We start from the raw sequence: 6,036 nt of genomic DNA on the forward strand, positions 1-6,036 counted from the left end.
AATAATGAATTCATAGTTCATTTCATGTTACTACTTCTTCAAGTTTTGGTTTTTGACTTTTAAAAACAGAAACAAAACCAATAATCTTCCCACCAGTAATAAACTAAACCCAAACTTCAGCTCTGATGGTGCAGTTGACCCAAGTCCTGTCAAAGCTGGAGCTCTCCACTTCTATTCCTAAGATTATCCTAGTTTTTCTGTTTGGCCATGAGGATTTGTCAGTGTAGGAAATTGTAATTCCAGGTCTGAACACTTTGGTCCTTGCCTTAACAATTGCCCTTTTGGATTATGTTCCTTGTTACTGTTGTTTGAAACTGGAGCTAGAGAGATGGTTCCATGTAATGTGCATACTGTTCTTGCATAGTTTCTATCCCTGAAGTCATGTCCATCAGTGAGATACAAATATTTAATGCATGAGAAATAGTGTGGATGTATATTTTCTAAGATTCCATGGAGCTTGGGCTGAGTGTTATATACCCATATCATTAGGAATCACTTGTTCTATGGCACTCTAATGGTATTAATGAGTAAGTCAAATGTTTTCCGATGAATAGATTTGCTGGTCAGGAGTATCAAATGGAATGCTTTCATTGATCTGTCATTTTCTTCCATGTATGTGGGCCCAATCAAGACAGGCCCACAAGGAAAGGCAAATCAACAACAGAATTAATGCCTGTGTTGCATGACTGAGATAGATTCCCTTTGTTCTACGTTCTGATTACAGTTTACATAGCTTATTCCTGATGTAAGAACAGGTCTTCCAATTTATTTTCTTGCCTGTTTCAAATGTGGAAAACCTTTCTTCCAACACATATCAGTTTTACAATCAAGGTATGTCTTGCTGAGTAAACTGAGAACTGGCCCTTTGATATATACAAATAGGAAGGAGCACACCTCCTGCCTTTAATAGAAGATCTTAACTTCAGTTGGTGATGTGCTTGAAACACAGAAGAAGGCTCATGTACGGACATTCAGAAGATAAAGAATCATTTGATGGCAAATGTAGAGGTATATTACAGACTAGAAAGTAGTACTTTCCTGTGAATTAATTCTGCCACACCTATTTTTTTTGACCCACATGATTTAAAGTCAGTGTTCCAAAACATAACTTGAACATGTTTGAGTTTCTCTCCTGAGTTCCTTCAGTGATGGACTACAATGTCGAAGTATAAACCAACTAATTACTTATTTATTTTTTGGTCAAGTTGTTTTGTTCATGATGTTGCCTAACAGCAGTAGTAACACTGAGTAAGACAGTGAGAGAGAAAGGAACATGGATGTATATGTTTATATAGCACATAGAGAGACAGGAAATAAAAGTTGCAAAAAAACCTTCAGAGCTAGGAGAGTGGTATAAGAAATAATGGTGTGAGATGATGAAAATATAATGATATACATGTATAAACTCTCATGAATACACATATTATTAAGTAGACTTATTTGCAATAAAAAACTTGAAAGACTAATAAAACATATGTAGATTTAGATATTTAAGTTATAGTATATCCATATAATCAACTCATAAAATTCCCAAGGAAGAAAGAATTCAAGCTATTTTGGTATTTTTACATTTAAAATATCTACATCTTTCTTTTATATTTTTTATTAGATATTTTCTTCATTTACATTTCAAATGCTATCCCCTTTCCTAGTTTCCTCTCCAAAAATTCCTATACCCTACAGCCTCCCCCTGCTCCCCAACCCACCCACTCCCACTTCCTGGCCCTGGTATTCCCCTATACTGGGGCATAGAATCTTTACAAGACCAAGGGTCTCTCCTCCCATTGATGGCCGACTAGACCATCCTCTGCTACATATGCAGCTAGAGACATGAGTTCTGGGGTTACTGGTTAATTCATATTGTTCCTCCTATAGGGTTGTAGACCCCTTCAGCTCATTGGGTACTTTCTTTAACTCCTTCATTGGGGACCCAGTGTTCTATTCAATAGATGACTGTGAGCATCCACTTCTGTATTTGCCAGGCACTGGCATAGCCTCACAGGAGACAGCTATATCAGGGTCCTGTCAGCAAAATCTTGTTGGTATATGCAATAGTGTCTGGGTCTGGTGGTTGTTTATGGATCCCCGGGTGGGCAGTCACTGGATGGTCCTTCCTTCAGTCTCAGCTCTCTGTAAATCGTTCCATGGGTATCTTGTTCCCCCTTCTAAGAAGGAACAAAGTATTCACACTTCGGTCTTTCTTCTTCTTGAGTTTCATGAGTTTTGCAAATTGTATCTTGGGTATTCTAAATCTCTGGGCTAATATCCATTTATCAGTGAGTGCATATCATATATATTCTTTTGTGATTAGATTACCTCACTCGGGATGATATCCTCCAGATCCATCCATTTGCCTAAGAATTTCATAAATTCATTGTTTTTAATAGCTAAGTAGTACTCCATTGTGTAAATGTACAATAACTTTTGTATCCCTTCCTCTGTTGAGGGATATCTGGGTTCTTTCCATCTTCTGGCTATTATAAACAAGGCTGCTATGAACATAGTAGGGCATATGACCTTTTACAAGTTGGAACATTTTCTGGGTATATGTCCAGGAGTGGTATTGCTGGATCTTCCAATATAACTATGTCCAATTTTCTGAGGAACAGCCAAACTGATTTCCAGAGTGGTTGTACCAGCTTGCAATCCCACCAGCAATGGATCAGTGTTCCTCTTTCTCCACATCCTCCTCAGCATCTGGTGAGTTTTGATCTTAGTCATTCTGACTGGTGTGAAGTGGAATCTCAGGATTGTTTTGATTTGCATTTCCCTGACGATTAAGGATTTTAAACATTTTTTTCAGCTGCTTTTTAGCCATTCAGTATTCCTCAGTTGAGAATTCTTTGTTGAGCTCTGTTCCACATTGTTTAATAGGGTTATTTGGTTTTCTGGAATCCAATTTCTTATGTTCTTTATATATATTGGATATTAATCCCCTATCTTACTTAGGATTGACAAAAATCTTTTCCTAAGATCTGTTAGTGGCCTTTTTGTCTTATTGACAGTATCCTTTGCCTTACAGGAGCTTTGCAATTTTATTTTTGAAATTATAATATACGGGCATCATATCTTCCTTCCCCTTTCTATCCTCTGACTTCTCCCCAACACCTTGTCCTCTCTCAAATTCCATGACTTATTTTATTTTAATTGTTGTTATATAATAAAGTCAAATCTAAATTAATGGATTAATGTAAGATATACTATTTCACAAAATTTTAATTTTTTAAATCAAAATGTGATTACATTCAACTGAATTTTACTTCTGAATGTATTTTAACACATGGGATGCTTTTTGGAAATAGTCGTGACAGTGGAATTTTGTCTTTGTAGGCTTTTAGATGAGTACAATGCATAGAATATTATAGACACAGAGAAAAATCAGTGATGAATTGGAAATGAAAAAAGGAAAATTTATTTCTAATTAAATTATAGTATTCTAAATTTGGGTTTATGTTCTGTACATTGATAAAAATGCAGACTATCTTAACTTATGAAATACTAAAATGTTAAGCATTTAAAAATTTACCTAATAGCTTACTTTTTTCCCCATATGTGTGTACATGTACATTTTTTAATGTGTGTGAGTTACTTTAAGCATGTGCATGTGAATGCATGTGTGTGCAAAGACCTAAGGCAGACATCACTTTCTCAATCACTCCCACTTTTGACATGATGTTTCTAGTGAAACCAAGTGTTTGCAGATACTACATGCTTAATGACTTAGCTTGCCACAATGACCTCCTGTCTCCAGTTTCTGAATTCTTGGAATTACAGATGACAAGAGACCCACCATATTTAGCCACTACCTACATGGGTGCTGGGGATTGTGACCCTGGCTTTCATGTTTGCATAACTTTTATAACTTTTTGTTTGTTTGTTTGTTTTGTTTTTTGAGACAGAGTTTGTAGCCCTGGCTGTCCTGGAACTCACTCTGTAGACCAGGCTGGCCTCAAACTCAAGTTCTGGGATTAAAGGCAAGTGTCACCACTGCCTGGCAACAAATTCTTTATTTGCATTACTACTCCCATATCCCTGCCTTTAATTTATAGTTATATACTTCAGTAACATGAAGTCTACTACTTTCATAGACTTGAGTTAATGTTCTGATGTGAATATTTATTATATTGGTTTTGGAAATAAAGTGTCCTGACCATTCTGGCTCTAAACTACTATTTAACTAAGATGACCTTAAATTTCTAATCCTTCTGCAGCTTTTTTTGCAAGTACATGGATTATAGGCTCTGCCAACAAAACACGTTTTTAAGGTGCTGGGATTTCATGCATGCCATGAAAGCACTCTACCAATAGAACTATATCCCAAACCAGCAGATGTTAATTTCTAGATTATTCCTATGGAATGTACTATATAGAGAGTTTCCTCATTAACATAGAATGTGAATATTATCTTTGCCAATTTTCATGAAAGTTACGGAAAAAAAACCTCATAATTAGTTCAATAAGTGAAAACAAATCCCCCTTTGAGCTCAACAACTGTTCAATCAATGTAATTGCTTCACTGACATCTAAGCAACAGGAATATATATCACCATAATGAAGACCATATATTTTTAGTTGCTTTCCCCATATTCAGTATCTGCATCTTTAAAAATGAGTTTGTTTATTTCCAGTGTGCCTTTGTGACTTCTATTTTTTAGGTTTCACACATTAAACTTTTACTGGATAAGCAGAAAAGAATTCACCAAATTCCTAAGAAGAAAATGTCAGCCCATTTCAGAGAGGGGAAAGAAATATGAGAATCCCATATTGTCTAGGAAAATTGAACCAGATTCAGGAAAGAAAGAAATTGAAATGAAGTATGTGAAGGAAACCACAGAGTAAAAGACCTACAATCTGTTGTCTATGTGCAAAATTAATATGGTTTATAAAATAATCTTGAATTAATGGGCAATTCTTTTTTGAATGAAATACATGTTTTGATGGAAAACATAATTTATTTTTACTTTTATTATTATAAAACACACTTTAGTAGTTTTTCTATCAGTCATGCATAACATCTTCTTACATTAGAAAGTAGAGTCTGTCATGGAAAGACCATATCACTTGAGGTGGACTGAGGGTCTGCCAGCTTTCCTATGCAGGGAACCCCAGTCATCAAAAGCTAGGAGATCTGATGTACATAATAGGTGACAGTCCTTTACATGAAACTTAAACAAGGGAAACCACACATACATAATGCATTACTCTTTACAAATCGTGCCGATATTATCAGGTGAACAGCAATATATGCTCTGTAACCTCTTAACTGTTTTATTAAAGAGTGTTTTGACATTTGGTACCAACTTGACTTAGAAACTTAGTTTAATATCATAGTCAGTTGTTGGAAAGCAACCTCTAATGCTGTCAATGCTGAAACTCTGAGATCTTATGCTTTCTTAACTGAAGACACATAAACCTGAATGGCATTCCTGTATTACTTGCAAGGTGCTATTGCTCAGTATAAACATCCATACTCTGATATTAGTATTTAATTTAGAAGAAGCAGCTCATAGAAAAACAGGAGAAATGTTGGTCAATCCTTTAAGTGGGGTTGTAACAAAGCCTAAAATACATGAATAGGTTCATTTTCCATCTCATGCCAATAAAATGCATTTTAGTCATAAAAATCTGCTAAGTTTTCTTATATAAACCTTGCTAAAGCATATGTCAGATCATCAGTACCAACAATGTTCTTCAAAATTTAGGATATTCTTAATTAGGACAAGAATTTTTTAAAGATTTGTACAGAAGCTTATTCGAAAAAGTAATCTTTTTCTTGTTCAAATTTCCAATTTTATTTCATTGTTTCTGTCTGTCTGTCTGTCTGTCTGTCTGTCTGTCTGTCTGTCTCTCTCTCTCTCTCTCTCTCTCTCTCACACACACACAAATTGTATTATGTGCTAGCTAGTTTTATATCAACTTGGCATAAGCTAAAGTCATTGGAGGGAAGGGAGACTCAACTGAGAAAATGCTTCCATAAAATCCTGCTGAAGGCTAGCTTGTAGAGCATTTTCTTTTCTTTCGTTTTTTTTTTTTTTT

The sequence above is a fragment of the Mus pahari genome, chromosome 4 (assembly GCF_900095145.1).
Source record: "Mus pahari chromosome 4, PAHARI_EIJ_v1.1, whole genome shotgun sequence".
Lineage (NCBI taxonomy): Eukaryota > Metazoa > Chordata > Mammalia > Rodentia > Muridae > Mus > Mus pahari.